Genomic DNA, 26,264 nt, shown 5'->3' with positions numbered 1-26,264 from the left:
TATTCTCCTGCAAAAGCTGGCCGCCTGTGGCTTGGATGAGAACACTCTCGGCTGGGTAAGGAGCTGGCTGGAGGGCCGGGCCCAGAGAGTGGTGGTGAATGGAGTTAAATCCAGTTGGAGACCAGTCATGAATGGTGTTTATTCATCTTTATTGATGACTTGGATGAGGGCATTGAGTGCACCTTCAGTAAGTATGTGGATGACACCAAATTGGCAGGGAGTGTCGATCTGCCTGAGGATAGAGAAGCCCTGCAGAGGGATCTGGATAGGCTGGAGAATTAAAAAATGAAGCCCAATTTCAAAGGCTCTCCATATAGTCAATAAAGGTAGTTGCTACAGTCTGCCATCTGGAAGAGTATAAAGTAGGCTTCACTTTTAAATTCTACTAGAAGAAGTAGTCTTTCAGTTGTCCAGATTAAGGTAATGTAAATACAACCCAATGCCCATTTGATTTGGGCATTCAAATTTAGACACATTCTACAAATACATATTGAATGCTTGAATACTCAAACACACACCTAAATAAGGCCAAAAGCATCCACCTGTATTACAACTTTGCTAAGTGTTTTTAAGACATGTTTCATCCAGGAATACAGTAGCTTCTTATGAACAAAATCTTGAAACGTCCTTAATGTCCTCCCTGTAGGCATAAGTATTTGCATTTCTCTGTAGCTCTTAATCTGTATTTATCACATATTCCAAGCAAAATTTTTCATTAATCTCTGATCTCTGTGCTTTATACACATTCACTCCCTAAATACATTATATGCAACCTTTCATGGCCAAGGTACACATTAAAATTTATTACTTGATAAAGAATAAAATACTGGGTGTGTTTAGACAGTGATTAGATGTGATTAGTAAAGCATTTAAAATTCTTAAGCACTGCTAGTGAACTGATGCCTTTAATGGTCTAAAAACTAATGTTTCAACAGTTTTAGGACTTATACAGGGAGATCACTACAATAAAAATGACAGATTTTAAACCACTTAATCTTATGTATGTTTTCTTCTATAGTATTTCCGAGAAAGAGTACATGATAATCCAGTTTCTCATGCAAAATCAAGTACTTTTTAGTTCAAGATCCTCAGTCACTCAAACAGGATATTATTTTGTGTCCTGAACAATACCTTCTTCCAGTTTCTAAGGAAACCAGTAGCAAAAACTAAGTTAACAATGCTGCATCCTCCAGAAAACAACTACAATGTCAGTCTCCAGGGTATCATTACCAAGCACTATTTGCATTTAAATTTCTATAACCCTTAAGCAACTGCATTGTTTGTTTATATGCATGGTTATGATCTTCTAGGTATCTAGGAGTTATTTGTCACCTCCCCATAAGGTTTCACAGACTATTGGTGTTAAATTGCTTGTAAAGCTAGATTCCCAATCAATTATGCCATTTGTGAAATTTTATTGTAGAAATTTCCTTCTGTCACAGTCACTGATCTATCTATCTGTTGAAGCCTAAGTATGAACTTCATTAATGGATGTCAACTAATCTGCTTCACACATGGGTAGAAATAGGCAAACTCATGTTGCTGTGTGTTACAGACAGCAAGGATTTAGAAAAGCATTCTCTCTGCTGTGCACATGTCTTTGGGAACTAACACAGGGGAACCAGGTTACTTGTTCCTAGGGGAGGTCAAGGAAAACTCCAGATTTTTCTTGACAGACACATGCCTCTTATGTCAGAAAAGCTCAGCATATATTCTGATGAGTTACAGATGTCTTCATTGTTGAAATCTCTCCTGACAAACTATTCTGCTGACCAGAGATGACAATGACTTGACATCAAGTTTCTGTCTCCAGAATTGTTTCATAATATAACAGAATTGTTATAAAATCTGTTCACACAAGAGAACCCCAAAATAAATAAGTAAATATTTTATAAAACTTAGGGGCTATATTTTCCCACTGGAATCAACATCAGTTTGTAGAAAACTCTCTTCCTTTCCATTGTGTTTTAAGGCTCTGCACTTAACCTGGTAACTATTTTTCACAGGAAAAAAACCTTATCATGAACAACTGCAAGTTCTAAATTTACTCTGATTAAGCTCTGAATTTATTCTTATTAGTGATATAGAACTTAGTGGACAGGATAAAAAGAGCTTTTTTCTAAACAAATCACTTTTATGATTAAGCAATTACCTCCAAATAAGCAGATAATGTAAATACAAGAAACAAGATTTCTGTTCTGAATTGTAGACAGATATATGCAAGTGTACAATAAAATAAATTTAATAATGTTTTAATGTCGGTACGTGCAACTATTGATTTACATCAGATTTTGCTCCAGCAACTTATTTCAACATAGCAACTGCTAGTTAGCCTCTCATATAATCCTCACATTGTCTGTTTCCCTCCCCTCATAAAGTGGGTATGGGAGGCCAGGTGAGCTTATTGCTCCTGGAAAGTATAACACACTAGACCTAAGAGAGATTTTTTTTTCTTGGAATATGAAAATATAACACCTTGCCAGGCTGTTCTCTATGAAGTTTCCTGTATTTAGAAAGTAATTAAGCTTCCTCGCTCTTTCCAACCTGTACAATTTCTTGAGAAAAAATTGCCCTTCAAATCCAACTGCACTGCTGCCACCAGACTCTTGTGGAAGAAGTGCATAATGCCAGTTTGTGGAAGGTTTGTGGTTTTTTGTTCAACTGATTCACCTATTCACTGATCTCACCTCCTTGCTTCAACTCTCTACACTCACATGCACTGGGCATACTTGCAAACTTAGACTATCAAAAGAAATAGGGGAGAAATAAAAGAAAAAAAAGGAGAAGAAGGCTGCACGGTGGCAATAGAGGCATGTTCTACTAAGCCTAAAACCCATGGGATTATGTGGTCTGGACCACTTTCAGGCATTTGTTGCCTGAACTGAATCTTACAGGCTACTCCAGACTTTAGACTGTGACCGTAACTATTGACAGAGATACAATGGCACTGTGCTCCTTCCTTTTTTTTGTTGTTTGTGGCCCTGCTAGATCAGGTTCCCTACAGTGGATCACGAAGAAAAGTGTCCAGACAGGTCTTGATAGTGAGACAATGAAACAGCTTTAACATTCATATTGAAACAAATTAGAAATAATTTTCTTTTTCTCTTCCCTGAACCTCACAAAAATCTGAACTAGATTGTAGATTTCAAGCACATACAGTGGTACAGAAACCAGAAACACATACTTAAAATAACCTCTGAAGCAAAGTCTAGGGATGTGCAAGAAAAAGATCCTTAATGTGTACTCACAGTGCTTAATATAATCAACTTGCTTATGCAGCTTGTTTGCCATTGTGGTACAGCATATATGTGTTATCAGTATAAGTAAAGGTTTGACTTTTACATGTTAAAGTCATTGAAGAGTGAAAAATATTCATCCTTTTGCAAGTCTTAAGTTCTTGAAATAAAACTGAGACATTGCATTTAGAAACTGAGGCAAAAAATTATTTAATAACAATGTTATTCATAGAAATATAATCTTAAAATTACCAAATATATATATATATATATATATATATACTTTTTTTTAACCATAATATCTTTTTTATTCTATTTCTTAGGGTGCAGAAATCCAAAACCAATATATGGCAACTAAACTCATCTATTAAATTAATTGTCGATTGTATCTTTTCCCCATAGCTTTGGTGAGATATTTATAATCATAAAACACAAAGATATTAATTCCTCATTATTTAGCTGGCATAAAAGTACCTAATTACATAAAGCCTTCTGTGATAGACTTCTTTGATATGGTATCTGTCTTTTACTGTAAATAACTGGGGTAGGATGCATGCAGGATAAATTACTATTTCATAAATGACAAGTTCATCGGGCACTGAAGTTGATTTTATACGCTTATTGCACTAGCTTGACAATAAAGTAATACCCTATTATAATCTAACCCACAGTAATACTGAGCACCACTTAAGACACAATGAGATCTTAAATCAGCCAGTGAGTTAAACAGAATTTGTGGCTTCTTTGCATCTCATAAGATCAGTTTTCAATTAGAAGTGAAAGGCTACATATTGCACTAAGTCATTCTTTGACGTTAATGAGAGTTTCTCACATTCAAGTCAAAGGCTGTGTATGGAGGGAGATGTTCAACCATTCTGCACTCCAAGAGCATTTATTTACCTACCAAATCAGAAGATGAGGCAGAAGCCATAGCAAACTCACATCTTAACAACGTTATACCTTTTGGGCACAGACTTTCAAGGCATCGAGCCCTAAACACTGAGTCCCAGCATGCTGCCAGGCTGCTGGCTGTCTCTGCAACCCTGTTGTTTCACTTGCCTACGCTTTTGTCTGTAAGTATTAGTCATCAATGTCTTATCCCTCTTGCCAACTGAAGAAGGATCATTCTCTGTACCCAAATCAATGAGAGAACAAAGACAAGGAAAGGTAACTGCTGCTCAACTCAAATCATATATGTCGCACAGCAGAAAAAAATAAAATATGTAACAATCAGAATATTACTGTGATGTTCTTGAAATGCTGCATGGCATGCTAATGGGTGTCGACAAAGAATAGGTGAAAACAAAGAGGAATAGAAATGCTAAACTGAAATAGAGTGAAGACATATTTGCAAGTCCTCTTAATTTCCAGAATACCTGTTTCTTGGTTGTAGAAGTAGGGCATAGTAACAAAATTAAGGCAAGAAGCAGCTATTTAATGAGTGGGGGGGCTACACAGCTGTTCCCCAATTTTGAATCACACTGAAAGCAACCGAGGCTACTGTAAAGAAAGGAGAGAGTTCCTGAGTGTCAAATCTCTTACTCTGAATTATTTTAACTTTCCCTTAAAAATATCACTAAAAAAAAAAAAACAACAACAACAAAAAAAACAAAACAAAAAAACAACAAAAAAACAACCCTAAAATCAATGAAAGGCCAGTAAAATTCTGACAAGCTACAAAGTCAGGAAATGTCTCACTTAAATAGAAATAGAAAATGTGTTTGATGTAAGACAGTTAATAAGAGAGTATTAATTAAGACATGATAGAAGGGGAGAGAAGCTATGGGTATGGTGAGTGAATGAGTATCTTCACAGAGGATAATATTCTCACTGCTAAAAAACAATCCTTGAAATGAAAAGCTATGGAAAAGGATGGAGAAATCTGGAAAGACAGACAGGTGATAAAGATGAAATTCCAGGTAGCAGAAAGGTAAAAAGAGTTTCTGGACCAGTAAAGAGGATTGTCAGCAAGAAAAAGGTACTACAACAAGAGGATTAGGAGAAAAAAGAAAGGGAATGTCGTGGCTGAGATGAGAATGAGACTCGGGATTTTAAAAAAATAAGATGTGAAATGAACTCCTTGAGAATTCAGGACAGACAACTTATTTCTGTGTCACAGCTGAGCCACCTGTTGGAAATGCTGTATCACCAATACTTAAACAAATATGAAAAGAAAGACATTTTAACGTAAAAAGAAAGAACAAGAAATTGCAGAATGAAGATATTTCTTTTTAAAACTCACTGGTTTTTATTTCTTCTGCTTCTATTTTGGCTCCTGCAGTGTCCTACTCCTCTGGCAAGAATAACACCAAAAAGCAGAACACTTTCTTCTGCTACTACAATTCTTCAGTATTCTTATACTGGCTATTTTACATATCTATGTCAGGGAAAAATTCGAACTTAGAACTGTTAAAAATAAATAAAAATGTTTATAAGCTCGTCACTAAGAATGAAATAGCCATTCCTGAGAATTAGAGCAATAATTACATGTAATCAGCTCTAGCGAAAAAATGGAATTAAATTAGTTCTGGAAAGAGGGACAGTGCTGAAGTCTGCATCCTGTTAAGAATATATAGGAGGAAAGCATCTCATACATATTTTACATATGTTTTTCCACTGACTAATTGGGCTGGAGGAGAGATAACTCATAGCTTATTATTCTTGCAAGACACACATATACAGAGAACAGAGAGAAGGGTACAGTTAGAAAATGAATATTATTTCAGTAACATCCCTCAATCATTTTATTTCTATCTGTTGGATAGATGTCACAAATTCACATGCAGAAAATTTGCTCTTCCTTTTGCCACAAAGATTAGCCACAACATGTGATAGTGGTACTTTGCTGGAAGGAATAGTACAGAAATTTCACTGCTGTGTTATTATCTGGGATCTATTATGTTTTACATTTTTCAAAAATCTTTAAGCTAGATCTTTGACATTCAACTGCCTATAAAGACATACACCACCTGATGAGAAGCTTTGATGTGCATTTTGAGGATTAAATAATCTAGATGGAAGGCAATGTGTTTCCAGCCAAGAAGAAAACTATGGAGGAAATTTTGCCTCCTGCCGTTTAGCACTGCTGGCAGTCAATACCTTTTAGCCTACCCTCTAAATTTGATTTCATACATATTTACAGACTATTTTTCCTCTTACTACTAATTCTTTTGAGACCAAATTAAGAACAAAGATAGCAGGAACAGACTTCATCAAATAAAAATGTAAATATGCTGCATCTCATTTTTGGATGAAGAAAGTTTATTTAAATATTTTCTCAAATGGAATATCCTTGCAGTATCATTATTGCCTACAACTGGAAAAGTAATAGTCTTACAAGTCAGAGTAACCCATTGAGGCTTAAGGAAATTTATGCATTTAAATAATGTACTTTACTTTAAAAAAAAACAAAAACAAAAAAAAAGTAGATTTTTCTATATTTTCTGACAAGGAAAGAATACAAATAGTAAAAAATATAACAGATGTTAAAAAACATATTTTACTTTCTGTTCTAAAATGTACATTGTCAGATAGTTCAATAGATTTGTTTCTTTTTCAGGTTTTTTTGTTTTGTTGGATTTTTTTACATTTTTGAAAGCAAACTGAAATATCTAATATTAAAACTGGAAAGGACAGTACTTTCACAAAAAAAGGGTAACCCGCAACATATTCCAATTTTATTTTTCTTAAAGGAGATCTAAAACCCATTAATGTTGTTTTTTGGTTTTTTTTTTAATTAACAGACATCTTTTATGTGTGGGCCTTGCACAATTAAATAACAAATACAGCAGATGCAGAGAACTGTCTTCATGAAGCCACTGAAGTTACAGCAATGACTTTGGTGGAGTAAAAATCTTACCAGAGATGTTAGATCTTTCTTACTTCACAATTTACATTCAGTGAAAATGTATCTATTTATTGTCTAACCAAATACTCTGATATTTTTCCTCACTTATAACATGTACCTACAGCCAAAAACAATTCTAAAAAAATTCTGAAAAATCCATCACAAAAAATAAAAATTATCATAAACAATAGAAATCTTTACATTCCATCATCTTTGTTTTTTAAAAAAATTAGACGTAATATCATCTTTACCTACACGCTTCTCTGTGTTTGATTAGTGCCAAAGTATCACTATAACTTCTATATTATTCAGTCCTAAAGATACTACCAAACATCTTATTCCATTACATGCTTCTCTACATATCCCATCAGATGCTAATTATGTTTTTTGCACTTATAGAAAACAGAGTGAGCCTGGTAAAGCTTCATATACTGTCTCTCTGCTGTTAAAGAATTTCTGCTGGCCAGTCTCTGACTTAGATGAGATACTCAGAAATGCTGTGATGACCATGTTAGCCAGAGAAAGGCACAATGTTTCTGAAGAAGGTATCCACAGCACCATGAGGGACAAGCAAAGGAAATAAAGTGAAGCCCACCAGGTTCCCCAGGTTTCATGAAACATTGGCTTCCACTGCATTCCCCAGCTTTTACGAAGAGCATGCAGACTCTTAAGCATGCTCACTGAGCTAAGTTAAATGGGAATCCATACATTCCCTTGACCTCCTGCTATTTCTGCAGAGAATATATCATGGCTCACTACCTTGAATCATTTTCTTTTGAGAAACTGAATCAGATCTACTAGTTCTCAAGTATCATATATTCACAAACACAATATTAAACTGATATGTTCTTGTTACATAGTACATTGATATCCTTTGCTGATGCCTCATGGTACTTCTATATAGGGCAAGATAATATCTACTTGAAAGAAGAGCAAATACATTAAATGTTTTCCTCAAGGAAAGTCACACATGAGGAAGAAGAGAATTATCTTTTTTTCTAAGTGCTGGCAGCATTTCAGAACTGAATCTACAAAGAATTGTGATTAGCTTAGTAGTGACTTTATGTAGGATATTGAGGAGACCAAACACAAACTTTCCTATTAAGTCTGTCTACATCAATCAGTAAAATTCATCACAGTTAAACACAAACCCCTAAGCTGGTAGTCATATTCATTATCTGTAAGCCTATTTAAGACCCAAAACATTCTTACTTAAGGTTTGTACACTAAGGTTTTACTTAATGTTTCCATGTCAAGAAAAAACAAACAAAAAACAAACAAACAAAAAAAAAGCCCTGCAGCTTTCTGCAACCACTGTACCCGCTGCTTATCCTACAGGTGATAAGGCAATGGTGAAATGACCAATGGCAGTGTACCTATGCTTTGTTTAATTGAGAGCTGTCATACAAATAGCCTGGCAATTCTTAGCATACGTATGCTTATCTTCAAATAAACAAAAATAGTAATAGCACACAACTCTTCAGGAAATTTTCAAGTTTTACTGTGAGACCAGGAATGTGCACTTTTAAGATCTGGTGTGCTGATAATAAACCAAATCTAACATATTAAGATGCTCTAATAACGAAAAATGGAAAAATAGATTTAAGAATGACCTTTAAAAGAAAACGCTTCTTAGCATTTTTTTTCTTTAAAGATGTTGAATCGTGATTTTTGCTGGTAAAATGCATTTGTGACAATTCCTAGAATTATATTATCTACTCTTTGAGAATAATAATAACAAATCTTTTTGACATCTGCAAGATTATACTCAAGAGATGTGGTAAGCAGGTTCCCCTGTAATGACTATATAAACCAGAATTATACAAATGAATATTTTCACAATCTCAGAGGCTTCACCACTGTAATTAAAAGGTGATTTTTTCACTTTTGTTTTGTTATTCTTGTCTCCTGGGTCTGATTTATAACTTTTGTTACACAATTATATTCATTCATTTCTTTGTGCTACATTGTATGTTATTTCAAAAGTAACATCTAGGGTGTCCTTGCTTTAAAATGTAGATTTAGCCTCTCCGGACGAAACTTGGTAGAACATCTGTGTTTGAAAGTATGAAAAATTACCACATTTTCTGAGTGAACCAGGCTGAGTGCTCACATTATACTGTCTCTAAGAGAAAATTAAAGTGCTGCTGATAGCTGAGGGACTGCATGGCTCAAGGGAATCATAGTGTGACACAGTCTTTCATCTGATGAAAACCAGCATGAATTTCGCCCATGCTGATAATGACCAAAAGTCATTAGCATTTGTTCAGTAATTTGTTTAAAATGAGTTAGGGGTCCAGCTCACTTCCTAGCGGTACAAACTCCAAATTAGAACTGAGCAAATAATGAACAAATGTCACTGGGAAAAAAAAAAAAAAAGATTTCACATTTTAAAATTATTATGCTTAAACTTCTTTGCATTTAATATTGTAACAAACACGTCCCTGTGAATTTAAAAGAAGTATCAGAAAATGCTCATGGAAAACAGAACCTGAGTTTATGACGACTGGGGGTGGGGTTGGGAGGAGAAGGACCAATTTCTCAGGGTTCTGCTTATTCAATTAAATGCATTAAAATATTGATTTATTTTTTTTTTTTGGTACATCAGAAATTCACAAATGAAGTATTAAAATAATTTTTTAAAAAAAAACCTTACAGAACCACACATTTACAATAAGCATTCATTAAAAAAAAATAATAATAAAATAAACTTACAAGTAAAAGCATCTAGTGTTTCACAGAATCACAGAATCAACAAGGTTGGAAAAGACCTAAAAGATCATCTAGTCCAACCATCACCAATACTTCCCAGCTAAATCATATCACTCAACACAACATCCAAACTTTTGTTCATAAGATAAGTTTAGGATAACATTTTTGTGAAAGGTTGACATTCCAGAAATCTGCAAAGCTCTCAGCAAAACTATGAGGGTAATAGATTGTACAATTTCATACTAAAATTAATATGCCTTTCTTGTGTTAACATGTCTATCATATACAGGTATCTCTGACTGCCTAGGACAGAAAACTGAAATCTACCCTGCATGTAGGCAGCTCTTACACTGTGATATTTTGCAAAAACAAGGTCCAAAATTGGTCTTGGGTACTGGTGAGAGATTCACATAATCACTGATTCATCAACAACCTTTGGTGATGAGCTGGTTCAATAACCCCTGCTCTAGGTGGTCAAACAGAGCAGATTGCTCAGGGTCATGTGCTTTAAAGCTTTGATTATTTCAAAGGGTGGAGACTTCTCAACCTCTCCAGGCAACTTGTTCTGAAGTTCAATCAACTTCACAGGAAAAACAGTACTGTTGTTTGTTTGTTTTTAATTGTTTGCATGGGCTTTCCCGCATTTCAGTTTGTAATTGCTACCACTTGTTTCAGTGCACTCCACTGAAAAGAGAAGCCCCATCCTCTTCAATGAACCCCATCAAGTATACACACATTGATAAACCTGCTTTTCCTCTCTCTCTTTGAACCTTCTCTTTTCCAGGCTACCTCATATCCAACTTCTCACATAACACATTCCAGACTTATTAATCTTTGCAGCTCTTTGCTGGACTCACTTCTGTAGTGGAGAGCCCAGAACTGAAGGTGTGAATTCCTTCCCATGTGCAGGATTTGCACTCACCACTGCTGAATTTCACAAGGTTAATTCATTTCTCTGGCTAATCAAGGTTCCTATGAATGACAGTGCAACATCCTCCTGTATCAGATTCTCCTCCTAGTTTCATAATCTGTAATGGAATTTTGTATTCTCCACAAAAAATCTCTCAGTTTCCAAAGAATACCATCAAAACAGGGTGAAATAGGTCACAGAAAGTGAAGAATCAGCTTCTGAATATGAAGTGACTTTTGCTGCAAGCAGGAAACAAGGAGAGCTATATGAATATAACTAGAAAGAGCTAAACTGATGGCTTTTCACATGTAAATGTGTGAAACATATCCAAATTCCACTCTTATTGTGTTATCAGACACTATAGCCTATTATCTCAATCTTAAAGAAAGACAAAGAAAGACAAACAACAGTGCTACCATTCACTTATGCACTATGTCCTTTGCTGGACTTGTGTTTCCCAAAAACAGGACCCTGCAATATGTAAAATACACCCAAACATGGGCAAAAATCATAGACAACAGAGAGTATTTCCAGCAATTATATTTCTGTGCAACTCATAATATGACACAATTCCCTTGACTTCTGGTCTTGACAACAGATTCTCCTCACTGAAAATCACCATATTTAACTGGAAAAAAACAACAGTATTACTCCTGAATTAAATCAGAAATTTTGAGAGGAGAGTAACACCTGGAAGAGTTCACCATGAAAGCATGTGTAAGCTTATTTTTATTGTTGCTAAACAGAATGTCAGCAACAGGTCCAATCTGTAATTTGCACTGTTCTCTAAGTACATCTTCATGCCACAGGGAAAAATGATGCTTAAGGCAGAATGATTACACCATGCTAGCCCTGAGCTAGAATGACATCACAAATAAACAGTGTAAGCAATTGTAACGTTGACAGCAATCAAGACAAAAAATAAATAAATAAAAATAAATTTTTTAAAAAGTCTCCAAGCTTATATAAATAAAACTAGCTAATACAGTTAAAGATTCATTCAGAATAATAAAGGGAAAAATACCAAACAAAATCTATTATAGTGCTTGAAACTGTCCTTTTAACCTTTATATTAGCAAAAGTTGTACGTTCATACCCAATGGCAAAATGTAGTACTTGTCTAGAAAAACATGGAAGTGTGAATTAATACAGAACATGTAATATTAAAAAAATCACGCATTATAAAACATAAGGTATAACTCTGTTGCCAAGTATTAAGCGTAGCCAAAAAAAAAATTTTTTTACTTAATTGGTCCAGAAACCTATAAAATGATCCAATGATTTTTTTTCCATTTGCAGACCAGTGGCTACAATAAAGGAGACAATGTCTTCACTTGTTGAAAGTAATATCCATTTAAGTTCTGCACACAAGCATCCTCTAACAATAAACCAAATGAGCTCTCAATATAAAATGTCTTCCTTCTCTGAAAATCTGTGTAGTGAATACAGCCCGAGGGAACTTTTAACAAAATGTTATAAAACTGAAAACTGACATTAATAGGAAGTACTGATATATCCTTAGTGACAATGAGTTCAATTCTCCTGCCACTGCATAATGGAAACACCAATTGGCTCCAATTTTCTTCGATTGGATTTGCTCCTATCACTGACAGAAGAACGAGGCCCAGTCCTGCTGAGACATCATTATGAGAGACAGATTTAGCAGAAAGTATTGGCTTCAGCTGAAATATGTGACTCCCTAACATTACTCAGATGGTGGTTGAAATCCATGGGGCTGGATAGGACACAGTAACTGTGGTCAATGCATTCCTTAGTGTCAATACTCCATTGGTGAAGTAAAGCACATGACACTCCAGCATTCACAGTCCATTCACCAGTTTCTAGTCTCCTATGCAAATTTGTCCAGGTCCTTTATTCTCAAAATATCCTCTAGTGTCTTACTGTTGTCTTTTCATACATCATACATTTCTGTCTGTTTAAATACAGCTCCTTTTCTTTCTCATGTGTGCCTCACATCATGGCCCCTGTTCACCAGTTCTCATCAGGTCCCTTTTACACATAAATTACTCTCAAAGCTGTTTCTGGTGCTTTGTTGCATTCACATATGGAATTGACTCCTGTAGTCTCATGTTGCTGCCCTCATATAGCAATAACCTTACAATGTAGTTCTTCTAAGGCAGCCACAAATCTTGGCTGTTGTGAAAGAGAGACAGCCCAAAGCTGAGCTCACATTCCAACAGCACCCTATTAAGTCATCTCCTTATCAAGCTGATACATGAAGAGTAGGGAAAATGGAAGAGCACTCAAATTCAGATTCTCTCATCTTTCTTACAGTACACCTGAATTTTGCAGGAAATAAAGAGATAACACAGTCCTCCTTGTGAAAATTGGGAACAGGAAATACAATTTGTACCCTTAAAGCGATGACCTGATCAAAAGATATACACTGCACCAAGACAGGGTGCAAGAAGAAATTTGCATTGCGTTAAAAATACGTGATGCATTTTCTACTGAATTCAACCTAATGTTACAATTGATTTTTTCTTCAACTCAGGGTTGAAAGCCTATTATAATACTACTTATCAATGGGGAATGTTAATTCACGCTTTGAATTAGATGGCTAAAATGGGGATTTAATTTAGATTTACTAAGACAGCAATTGCATGTTAATTAAATAGCAATTGATTATTAAAATATTTTACTGAGGTTTAACAGCTCCACTACACATAAGAAGAATTGCTAAATTACTGTCCAAATTGTGTCTCTGGATGTACTGCAGTGAATTCAGTGAAGTTGCATAGATGCAAATGAGAACAAAATTTGACTAAATAGTTGTTTTATCTTGAGTCAGTGTTTATTTAACTTACAGAATCTAAATCAACTGTTCAGTTACTGACATTATGGATAGTTAAAATGTTAAGGACTATTACTGTGTCACGTAAAACATGATAGTAAATATCTCACAGCATTTAATAGCCAAAATAATCGTTAGTTCAGAAAGATATCTGTAATACTTAAGCTTGGCACTAGACTTATAAGACATAAAATAATGTGATAAATACCAATTAATGCTATTATGGCCATTACTTACTTTTGTTAATGATGAGGGAACCAGAAAAGCAAGGACTGAACTGGACTCAGTTATCCCTCAGCAAAGAGCAAAGAACTCTTTCATTCTGTTACACAGCATCCATTGCTCATGAGAATAGCCTGGGTGCCCTCCAGCAGCTGTGAGAACCCAAAGGAAGGTGGGATAAAGCACTGTAGTATTAACATTGTCCTGACAGAACCAGTGTTAATCCTCATTTTATCTTCTGTCTTTTAGCAGCTCCATATCTTCCTGGCCTAATGAGCACAAGCGCAAATTTCAGCAAAACTGCTTACTACCATCTTTTATTTTCATCCTCCACAAACTAAAAATTTTCTTCTGGTGTATAATCTTCAAATCCTTGGACTTAAGCCTTATGATTTTAGATCAAACTGTTATATTTGATGTATAGACTTCTATTTCTTGTTTTGTTTGAAAAGGTGATTGGCACTTAGCTCCACTTCTTTTTCCATATTCTCACAGGTTCCCCACTTTCCTATCCTGTCACATAACTTAAGCTCTCTGATAGCAGAGTCAGCGCAGTCCAATGGACCTCTGAACATCACCTCCTCTAAAAGCTAAATCACAGTGCTACACCCAAGCTAAAACTGGATTTTAACTCAAAAATTCTTTCATCAAGTACTGTATCTGTGTCAAACAACCTTAATTTTACTTTGTCAATTTCATGGAAAATACCCATATGCAAGGAACTCAAAGCTCTCCTGTCAGTATTAGTTCCTGCCTAAATTTTTAGCCACAGCTGGGCTGACTGACTAAAAATTCCCATGGTCTTACACCAGAGCCTTGCTCACAGTCACAGCAAACACCTGCAATAAGCATGGACCAGACTCCAGTAACAGCTGGAGGTTTGTTCTTGGTTTGCTCAGTTACCAGGTCCAGCTCCTTTCCTCATCTTTTTGATGCCATTCCAAAGCAGGTCCTGCCTGAAACACAACTCTCCCTTTCCTTCAAGTCTTCCAACTAAATTACATGTTAAACTCCCCTGCAATGAGCACCAGAGACATACACTCATAATCTAAGAATAATAATTATTTTCTAGCCAGTAACTTATCTTCCAAAATAAAAGATTAAAAAACAATAAATGACTACATTTTTAAAATGAAATATCCAGAAACTACATTAAGTACAGTTAAGCAAAGTGTCCTACATACACTTCAGAGCTTCTTCTGAACTTACTGCATAAGCAGAAGACTTTCAAGAGATTAAATTACTCGCTCCCCCCATATAAGCACCTCATTTACCCTTCTTCTCAGGTTTGAGTATGGAATACGCAAGTGCAGCACTAGAATGCTATACTGTAATTTTTGTTACCACATCTACCTACAAAATATGCATGATACTTGGCCTGCCTAGGAAATATAAAGCAAATAAAAGTTTGTGTTACCTTTTTTTTTTTTTCTTTATTTCCTGTTCATCTGCGTTCACACTTGTTTGACTGTTTTGTGTGTGAAATGGTCTCAAGTTTTCAAGCAAAAAGCAGTTAAGAAACAAAATATTTATACTTTCCTAACTCATGCTTCCTGCCTAGCTAGATAAAATACAGATGCAAAGTCACTGGTCTGCAAGAGCCTTTCACAGATCTATACTAAAATAATTAAATTAGTGAGTTGTGTTTAGATCAGAGATTCTTGGCTGCCAGCTCCTAAGAACAAGGGGAATACAGAACCACAGAAGGATCATTTGGAGTCCATTTGGCAGAAACGTCTGAAACTTGCTGCTCCTGGGAACATCCTTTTCCAATAACATTTATAGCTCTAGATGGAAGTGAAAAGCACCATATGTTAAGAGTTTCCTGCAAAGCTTCCTGGTAAGAGAGGAAATAAATTCAACTTGTCACATCTGCTCGTGGGCCAGTCAAGTAGGATTTTATCACAGCTTTAAGTAGTTTACAAAACACTCCTGTTATCATCTTAAAAGAGCATTATTTTTCGAGCTTTTTTTTTTTTTTTTTTTCCCCTCCCCTACATGAATGTTTATGTAAACTCAATCATGAAATGATTTTTTTTTTCAGTGGACTTCAGTAATACGTATTATTATTTATCTTTAAACAACAAAGATTACTCATTTATTCAACTAACAGGTAATAACTCAGTTTGGAGTCAATTTGCATGGATCAGCTCAAAAAACTAAGCAGCTCCATTCTACCCTTCATTTATTGACCCTAGCTCTGCATACTGTATCAAATTTTCCATTATAAACCATATTTAATTAGATAAAAGTTTCTACCATTTTCAGCAGCCTTAAGTCCTAAGCACTGTAAATGCAATGCAAACAGCTGACTTCAAATTCCCAGGGACTCAGGGATCTCGAAGAAAATATTATGAACCAACATATAATGTCTGCAGTCGCTCAAGAAATCTCTTTGTAGAAAACAATAATTTATTATGTAAAGGGAAAAGATAGGAAAAACAAGGCAACAGTAATATATTGCAGGAATTTTTGCAAGATTCACAGCATTGTCAAAATAGGCATAGCCAAACTCCACAAACTACATGTAAGTTTTTTGGCTTCTTGTCCTGTTCTCATTGAAATCACTGGGAATTTTGCCACTGACTGAACAAAGAGGAGGGCTGGACCTAAACTACTCAGCTATCTGCCAAAATAATCAAGTTACAGGAAATTACTCCTCAAAAGGTAGATGTGTTTCAAAATTCCAGATGCCTACATAGAGCTGATGTAATTTACACACATTGGGCCATATACTGTTCTCAGGGTCTACACAGAGTTTACTTTGATGTTAATGGGAATCTGATGCCACTTATGGGCAGTACAGTACATGTCCCTCAGAGCCCATTCATTCCACTCTATCAGTAAAGAGTGAGCACAAAAGAGAGTGGAAATAACACATCACATTACATCCAATATTCATGCAATTACTGAAGAACACTATGTATTACATTTGCAAACTGTCCATAATAATTTAATTTTCTCTTCTCAATTTATAATATGTTAATTAGGCATGAAATTAAATGCTTTTAACATACAACTGATTATGCTATAATGTATCCAACAAAGATTGATTACTGAATAATAAATCAACATTTGCATAAATATTTATATAATATACTTTAAAAAATTCTGTGCTGTATAAACAGCACAGGGAAAAAAAGTACTATTAGAGAAAATGTAGTTTGCCTTTTAGAAATCTTTTATTGAGACTTCTGTAAAACTTAGCCATACATCAGAGAAAAAAGTGGTACTCCATAATGCATAGAGCATTGCAGTCCCTCTTTAAATGTTATCAGAAAAAAAAGCCATAAAGCCATATAATAAATATATACAAAGAAAACTTATCAAGCAAAAAAAAAAAACAAAAAAACAAACAAAAAAACCTCCTCTTTCTGACTTTGTTCTCATCAGTGTCACATCTGACCCTCACAAAATCTTACTGCAATTATTTTGATCTAGCCTTTTTTATGATAACACAACAATTGCTCTCATTACATTACCAGAGACTTAAGGGTGGGCAGTTTCTATACACAAGCCATTAGCAGAGCCTGCTTAGAATTCATTCAAAAAATTTCGCAGAGATTCTGGTTGCATCATTAATCCAGCTGCACATAAAAAACGTGGGGCACAAACCTATGAAATGACCTAGAGTATACGTCTATTCAGCCATCTGGAAACCTACTGGATCATCTGATACCCCCTGAAATAACCCCTTCAGTCTTTTCTTCTTCAAAATAAATAAATAAATACAAGATTAGTCATCTTGCTCCTTCTGACTACAGTTAAAATCTATGTAGAACTTGCTTTCTTTTTAATGACTTTTTGGTGAAAATTTTCTCACCCCATATTCCATTCACTCAGGTACTAAAGGGACAGAGCACACTGTTTGAGTTGGGAAAAATTTGTTCTCTGAAGGAAAAGTGAGGAATTGGCACAGGCTGCCCAGGGAGGTGGTGGAGTCACTCTACTTGGAGGTGCTCAAGAAATGTTCACTTCGGGACACAGTAAGTAGGCACACATTGGTGATGGGTTGGCAGTTGGACTTGATCTTAGAGGTTTTTTCTAACTTTAATGACTCTATGATTCTTATTTCTCATATGCAGCACACTATGAAAGTGATGCAGGATGTTACATGAGAGGTACTGAAATGCTTTATTATTAAATATTTTAAATTAATCATGTGTGAGTGTTAATTATTCATTCAAATAAACCATGAAAAATAGGGACTGCAGCAATTTCCTCTTTCTAGTATCAGATTACTACTAAACATATGGGACAATAAACCACTCAAATTAAAACTTCCTGATGTGACAACAAATTACTAAATATTCTGATCTGCTGAAAAATTAGAAGTATAACACCTACACAACACATTTATTATGCCCATGTCCTACTAAAAGTGGAAGGAAAGAATATTCATGATAACTCTTCTACAGATTGGAAAGGAAGTTTCTTGATTTGCCTGAGACTTTTGAACAGCAACAAAAGCAAACTTTAAAGAGAAACATGTCATGTGCAAGCAGTTGGTGGTACATGATGAAATTAAATAATCACGTAGAGTGTAATATTTTGAGACCAGTCTTTCCCACCTGAACAACTTGATTTTTATTACTCCCAATTATTAAAAGAGCACCTTACCAACAGTAGGTAAGAGGAAAATTTTATTAGCCCAAGGAACTCGAAAGTGAAAATCTTATTTCATTCTTCTTGATACAAGGGCAGCACTGGCGGAACTGACCTCAATAACAAACAATATACAATGTGGGAAGAATTTGCAAGAATGAAACCTGGGAGGCCCAAACTAAAACTAAACACATAAAAAGAGATCCTGAAAGAGATTAAAAGTAAACTGCAAAGAAAAATGCAGGTATACTGAACCACAGCACACACCTTGATAACTTTCCAGTGCTACACTGCATTTACACACTTGTAACTCTCAAACATAGACTCCTACCTAACAAGAAAAAAAGAAACAAAATCATAAAAATCTACATTCAGAAGAACAAGATAGAAAATGTGAAAGAAAGAACCCAAAGTTCAATCTTATTTTTGTTCATGACTGTACTGTAATTTTATCATAAGAACTCTGCTGTATAGATTTAACTGCTATATAATTCAAAAATGCCTTCCCAACACGTGGACTTCTGGAAGGAATATCATTATACAAGCGATGGTCCAAAAGCAACGCCTCCTATTTTTTTACATTGGCCCATGACACCAATTGGATCTTGGGATGGCAGTAGAGGCTGAACCTTCCAGACAACATTTTATTATATGCTGTTGTCATGTGACAGATGACAGCAGAGGGGCAGTCCAACAAAATGACATCTGAAGTGGAAGTGAATATGAAACAAATGTCCATCACTGAATTCCACCTTGAGGAAAAAATGGCACCCACTGACATTCACTGATGCTTGCTTAACATTTACAGGGATCAAACAGTGGATGGGAGCACAGCAAGGGAGGGGGTGGTACATTTCAGCAGTAGTAACAGTAGGTCACAGGATCACAGAATTGAATAGGGGTTGGAAGGGACCTCTAGAGATCAGAGTCCAAACCCCCTGCCAAAGCAGGCTCCCTACACCACGTCACACAGACAGGCGTCCAGGCGAGTCTTGAATATCTCCAGAGGAGACTCCACCACCTCCCTGGGTAGCCTGTTCCAGTGCTCCATTACCCTCACCGTAAAGAATTCTTGTGCATATTTGTGTGGAACTTCCTATGCTGAAGTTTCAGCCCATTACCCCTAGTCCTGTCCCCACGCACTACTGAAAAGAGACCAGCCTCACCACTATGGCTCCCACACCTCAAGTATTTATTAACCTGGATCAAATCCTCTCTCAGCCTTCTTTTCTCAAGGCTAAACAGACCCAGTTCATTTAGTCTCTCCTCATAGGGAAGATGCTCCAGGCCCTTCACCATCTTTGTGGCCCTCCACTGGACTCTTTCCAGGAGATCCCTGTCTTTTTTGTACTGAGCAGTCCAGAACTGGACACAGTATTTCAGATGAGGCCTCACCAGGGCAGAGTAGAGGGGGAGGATCACCTCCCTTGACCTCCTCCACTTGTGCAATTTTGACAAGCATGGCACACACACTCTTGTTTAATCACTAACAAACACATAGCTAATGGTGGTGGCTATGTTGAAGAAATGTTTTGTGCCTGAGAATCTGCACTATCAAATAGTGTTCTTGTGCTTTTTGTACCCATTGAAGTTTCAACGAAAATAAATACAGGCATTATTTCTTGAGAAATTTACTAGTATACATTCCTGAATACTCAGTGTATCAAAGATTTCTCAAAGTACAGCAATCAATGAAGAGCTGTTTGTCTGTCAGTCCTTCAAGAGAAGCGAGAGTGCTCAGCTCAGCAGAACAGCAGGAGAGCACACTGCTGAGGGATTCACAGCTTGGTTATGATCTCTCCAAGGTAATACTATTTTGTCAATATTACTTCTTTTCTTAGGATAAAAAGACATCTGTCTTCTCTGAACTTTTTTGTTAGACTGTAATTTGCAAGTTTAACCTTTCATTAGTCTCTATCCACTTTCATTAAAGACACTAATTTGACAAGTGAAGGACTTCTTTTTTGAGAGGTCTGTATTTTCCTTTCCAAAGAGATTTTTTCACCTTTCCCATTGGTGTGGCCCAGTCACTGTGGATGATTGCTGCCTCCTCACCCAACAGAAAGGGTTTAGAAAGTGAGAGAGTCTAGATAAACACTTGCAAAGGTAAAAAAAGAGATTACATAAAAGAATTTTAATATTGGTCATTTCTTTACTGTACTTATACCTTCTCTGTTCATTTCTCTTTTTCCCTTCCAGTAAAAGACCATACTAATCCCAGTCTTCCTGTAATAATCTCAAGAGCATCTTTAAATCTTTTCCCCTTGCATGACTTTCTTCTATACTTTTCCCTGTTTTTTTTCTTTTTTTTTTTTTTTTTTTTTTTGCATCTCTCTAGTCAGGGCTCCTATTATTTGTTTCATTTTTTGTTACTCTATTCTCTCTTCTTGAGCGCTGTTAACTTAACTCACTTTCTGATTACTATTTAATTGTTGAGTTGAACTGAATTTTTTCAGTGAAGGTGAGCTAGAAAAATCAAGCCCAACTGTCAGAGTATGTTGGATAGACTCAAAATTAAATAATTATTATAAGCATTAGCCAAAGGCATCTTAAAACACAGTGTAGCAGAAGACAACTACTGCCTCTCCAGGAAATCTGTTCAACAACATTAGAGTGGAAGACCTGCAAGAGAAAAGGATGTACAGACACCCCTGAAAGCATTTCTGTTCCCTCATAAGTAGCACTTAACACTAGAAATTCATTAGGTTTTTTCAGCCATTATGAAATGGGTGAAAATTGGCCAATACATAAGAACTGTTTGGAAACAACCAGTACAAGTAAGAGTAGAAAAAGAACGGTTTCCATCCTATATAGATCGTTCCCATATAGCCTCTGGTTGTTACTGTCAGAATAAATGAGCTCTGAGCTGTAACATGTTGCTTCTTCTCAGATGAGGAAGACTTGTGCATGTGGGGAATAGTGCATGAATGAAGATCAGTAGAGAGTCCTGAGGTGGAATAAAATGCAGACTTCCATGACGAAAGGGAAAGAACAGAAAACAAAGTAAGAAAAAAATAAATGCAGAGTACAAAGCCAGACAATGACAGAGGATGGAGAAAAACAGAGAGAAGAGGTAGGAGGTAAGACATCTTCACTTTTATCCATACAGATATAAGATTACTCATAGTATTTGAAACAATACACAATCCTCCTCAAAATTGTTGACAGTAAGGCTATTTTTACACTGTTGTGTTTTGCTCTCTATAGACATCCGTGTCCAGCAACAGCTTTTGTCTATGATTCATAAAAATACAGTATTTTATATATATATATATATATATATATATATATATATATACACATGCATACAGGTTCCTTATCCAAAAAGCTATATGCAAACATTCAAATCCTCAGAGTAAATGCATTTTTTTTTTCCCTCTAATTACATATGCAGTTTCTTTCAATTGGAAGTTTTAAGTCTTGTAAAAGCCATCACAAAACATTAGAAGTAAAGTCTCGCTTTGCTTTCAAAGTCTTGTTTTGAGTACCAGTCATCCTTTTCCACTAAATGCCTGCTTTGAAAAAGAAGAGACTGAAGTAGTCACTAAGACAAGTAGCAACACAGAAAGGAATGTTTCGAAAGCTACTTAGGTCTCCCTGAAAGTAATACCTTCCATTTATTTCCATGGAAACTACAATAGATACAAAGGGCACAAGGACACTATTTGACAGAGCAGATTTTCATCTACAAAACACTGTATTTCAACATAGTCACCACCATCAGCCTATTTGTGCGAATCAATTCATACGAATTGATTGAGACACTCTTCATTTTGTGGTGTAACTATGTGACCTGGGGACTTCTGTTGCAGGTTGATTACATTCACTTTCTATGAGTTGAGCATGGTGCTGCGTATTTTAGAAAAGTGAAAATTCTTGCATTGCGCAGACTCAATGTCAGATTATCCTAAATGATAGAATTATTGGTAAGAATTGTCTTCAGTTAAATTAGTAAAGGGCTTATATGGTTTACTGTCATTGCTCTCTTTTCTAAAGGGGATATCCTTATTTTATATTTAAAAGATCAATTAAAGGAAAGTTGTCTGGTAACAAGAATTCTTCTATTTACTAAGCTTTTACAGCATTAAATACTTCAATTTAAATCAACCAGCATTTAGAAAACTGCTACTCCTCTTCTTCCATATACATACTTCTTTTCTAAAAGCCCTCCACTGTATTAGCTGTTAGGTGTTAATTGCAAATGATAAAGCACTCACCAGTCTTACACTTCATGCTTTAATATTAATGAGATGTATTAGCATGGAACATGGCTTGTATTAATATTATAAATGGAAGCCTGCATGGATCACTGCCTACTGTTTTGCATTACAAGGAGCATGCAGCTAATTTAGACCACAAAAACCTGGTACACCATATATTTCTGTTAGAAACAAAGTAAAAGGATTGAAGAAAATACATTTAAATACTATCTATTTATATAAACAGCATATCTTTTTTTAATTTTTTTTTTTACATAACCACCAACAGAAAACTTTTTTTATAAAAGATAAATTTCATCAGTCTAAAATTACTGTAATATATGAAGCTGAGTTTAAATGATTCCATTAAGCAGAGCATGCCACAGCAAAACATCTTTCCTGCATTGGAGTTCTTTCCTCATTATTTCTTAGGTCAGAGGATAGCACCCTATTGGAACACCTTACTTATGTTTCTCTATTCACAGAATGTCATAGTATACACAGTGGGCTTTGTTGAATTTGTATGTAACGCAGTTCCTACAGGGTATCACTCCCTTTTCCTCAGCCACTACAGACACAAAGCACAGGTGTGTTATGTACAGCTTTTAACTTTTAGGCCTTGTATTAGTTATACAAGTCATAGATTCTCATGTTGAATTTAACATGTCAGAAACAAAAAAACATTTGTTTACTCAGTGCTTCGGGTAGCTAAGTATGGATGTAATATCTTTAGAGCACAGATAGGCATATGAAAGCTCTCCTCATGCAAACTACATCGGTTCCAAAGAAGAATAAATTCTATGAAGTTTATGTATTTCTTCCAAAATCGAAAGAGTCACCATCAACACAAAAATTTTAGTGCTAGTGAATGGAGAAGTATAGAAAGTATGATGTGCACATTTCCAAATAGATGACAAACTTCCCTCAAGAAGAAAATAACAGCTTTTTTTTTTTTTTAAATTGTGATTTGCTTTTAATCTTTTCCCATGAAATTAGTCATAAGAGAAAGCTTGCAGAAGGAAGGGAAATTATTTATACAGTATTCCTTTAAATAAGTTGGATGGATTAATACAAATGAGACTTTAGAAAGAAAGCCCCTGAGCACAAATGTGAAATCAACAGCAGAATTCTGGGACAGTTTCACCATTAACTAGAGAAATGATTATATATATAATTTAATATATACTTACAACTGTAGCAGGGACTACAAGGCAACAACTGAGAAATGACTGACATCAAGCTCCTAGTTACTTTTGTTAAAAACTACAAAATATATCCACAAACCACAAAAGGAAAAACCTGTCCAGTCTATAAATAGACAGACTGTAACCCATTCAAATGGAGTGAGCAGCTCAGCCACATCAGTTCACATGCATTACCACTCACCAACCAATTTCCATAAGTGACCCATGTTTATTTAAGTAACATGCCTGGATTAAGAAGCGTCAATAGAGAAGCAGGGTAGACACAGAAAAGGCACACACAGAAACAGTATCCATGGAGGCAACAGAGCTGAGGAGTGATAGAGGGGAATAGAGACACAATTGAACCCCAATGGAACACCACCACTTTGTAACAATTTCCTTATTTTAGTAGAGTTAAAACTATGAAATTATCCAAAGGAGGAACTTTTGGGAAAACTAGGATCATCAAGTTGTTAAAAACACTGTACTAATACATAAGTAGGCAGGTATCACATTAAGGTTGTCCTCCAAATCTTGAATTCCAGCATAAACCACTGAATTTACAACCTTAATAATGTCGTGAGATTTTTAATGCTTTGAGTGTGTACATGTAGAATCATCATAGAAATTCTGTATTTGTCTATATTTATTATACACTGCCACAGAAGTTTTCTAACTTTCTCTTCCTAAAACTGAAAAACAAAACTACTGGTAAGAATATAATCTTAAATAGAAGTTACTTTTAATAAGAATACTTTGGAATAGATACCGACATTTCTGGCCCTGAATCAGTGAACCTGACCAGCCATTTCACGACAATTCCATGTTGGATTATTATTCAGACTAGTTTTTATTTCTCACTTATGACAGGAAAACACAATGGTATATTCACTGAGGGTTGTCCTCCAGTAATTCTATGCCTCTCACTAACAGTGGCTAAACCCTCTTTGCAGCTGCAAATGGTCATTAATTCTTTATTGCCTTATATAATAAAAGCAGTGAGCAGAAAAACCAGATGCCACCTTCCTAGGTGCCACACATCATATGTACAACATTTTACCACAGCTCCATTCTTTCTTTCATTTTCATTCTCTGCTAAACTGAAGTAATTTGGAATAATCAACAGCAGAATTTTGCTAATCTGAACTTTAGGGTGAAGTTGTTTTACATTACTGAATGTTCCTACTGCCAATGCAAGTTTTTATAATATGCTACAGATTTTTTTTTTCTTTGAAAATGAATGTTTGAAAGCATATCAATATATAGTAAACACAGGGGGCTTTTTTGTTTTTTTGGTTGTTGGTTTTTTTTGGGTTTTTTTGTATGTGTGTATGGTAGCGAGAGAAATAGAGAAACCAGAAGGCTCGTATTTGTCTACACACACTGCCAAGTCCAAGGATTTTGCTGCTGCTTTGTACTGAATTTTGGTTCCTGCTGACATTCTCCTTCACTTTCCCAGGAGAATTTTATCTTTTGCAGACAAAGGAAAGATTTGTTATTAAATCATAGAGGTACCAGCACAGTACAATATATGGGTCTACAAATTAGGTTTATTGCATCCACATCTAAGAACATACCTCCATGGTACAGGTGCGTGCCCAAGTTTACATCATAGCACAGCAAGAATTCCTGCTAATGACCTTCTAATCCAGGGGATGCTAGTCTCAGCAAATACATTTTTTCATTTTCAATTAGTTCACTCCTATTATCCAGTAAATTGATGAAGAAGTAGGATGTCACTCTTATTAAAACAGTTCCAACACTTTGTGGCTTTTTGTAGTTTTGTGGAGTTTGATGGGGTTTTTTAATTATTTCCTTGGCAATTGTGTAATAATGCTGAAATGAACCTCCCATCTCACAGTATATTTTATTCCTGTTTAAGGGGAACAAAAAACTTAGAATGTACCAAGTACTTTCAACACGCTAACTACCGTGCCCAAATGAGCAATGACTATTTTAGTGAAAACAAATCATGGTAATGTAAAAAAAATTTGATTTAGTTTTGTTACGTTTTACACCTTTGGATATTTCCCTTGTAACTTATAAATGCTCTGTCTTAGGTACACAAGCCACATATTTCTCACTGCATGAATCTGGACAGTAGGACAGCAGGAAAAGAGAAACATTTGTCCTGCTTACAGATTGCACCATAGAGGAAATACTGATCTCTTTCACTGACTTAGCCGTGCTAAGATCTCCAAACTGGCAGAAAAGGTGGAACAGCCCCTGTAATGTTCATTCTCTACAAATAGATCTTGATCTTACTAAAATCTGAACTGCCAAGCCACATATTGGGAAAACTTTTAAACACTCAGTAAGCTTTACTGTAATAAACCACTCAACTAAAGTTCATAGAATTATTCTGCTTATAGTTAAGTTGAATAAAGCACTTAAGAATGCACTGGGACAAACATCTGCATTTTTAAGCTCATATTCTGAACTGATTAAGTCTCAACTGAGTCTCATGCTTAGCAATTTTTGAATGAATCTCATGTGCTTTACCTCCTTCCATCTCTAATCAATTAATTATTTCC

This window comes from Coturnix japonica, chromosome 8, assembly GCF_001577835.2.
Source record: "Coturnix japonica isolate 7356 chromosome 8, Coturnix japonica 2.1, whole genome shotgun sequence".
Taxonomy (NCBI): Eukaryota; Metazoa; Chordata; class Aves; order Galliformes; family Phasianidae; genus Coturnix; species Coturnix japonica.
This window is presented reverse-complemented; position numbering follows the sequence as displayed.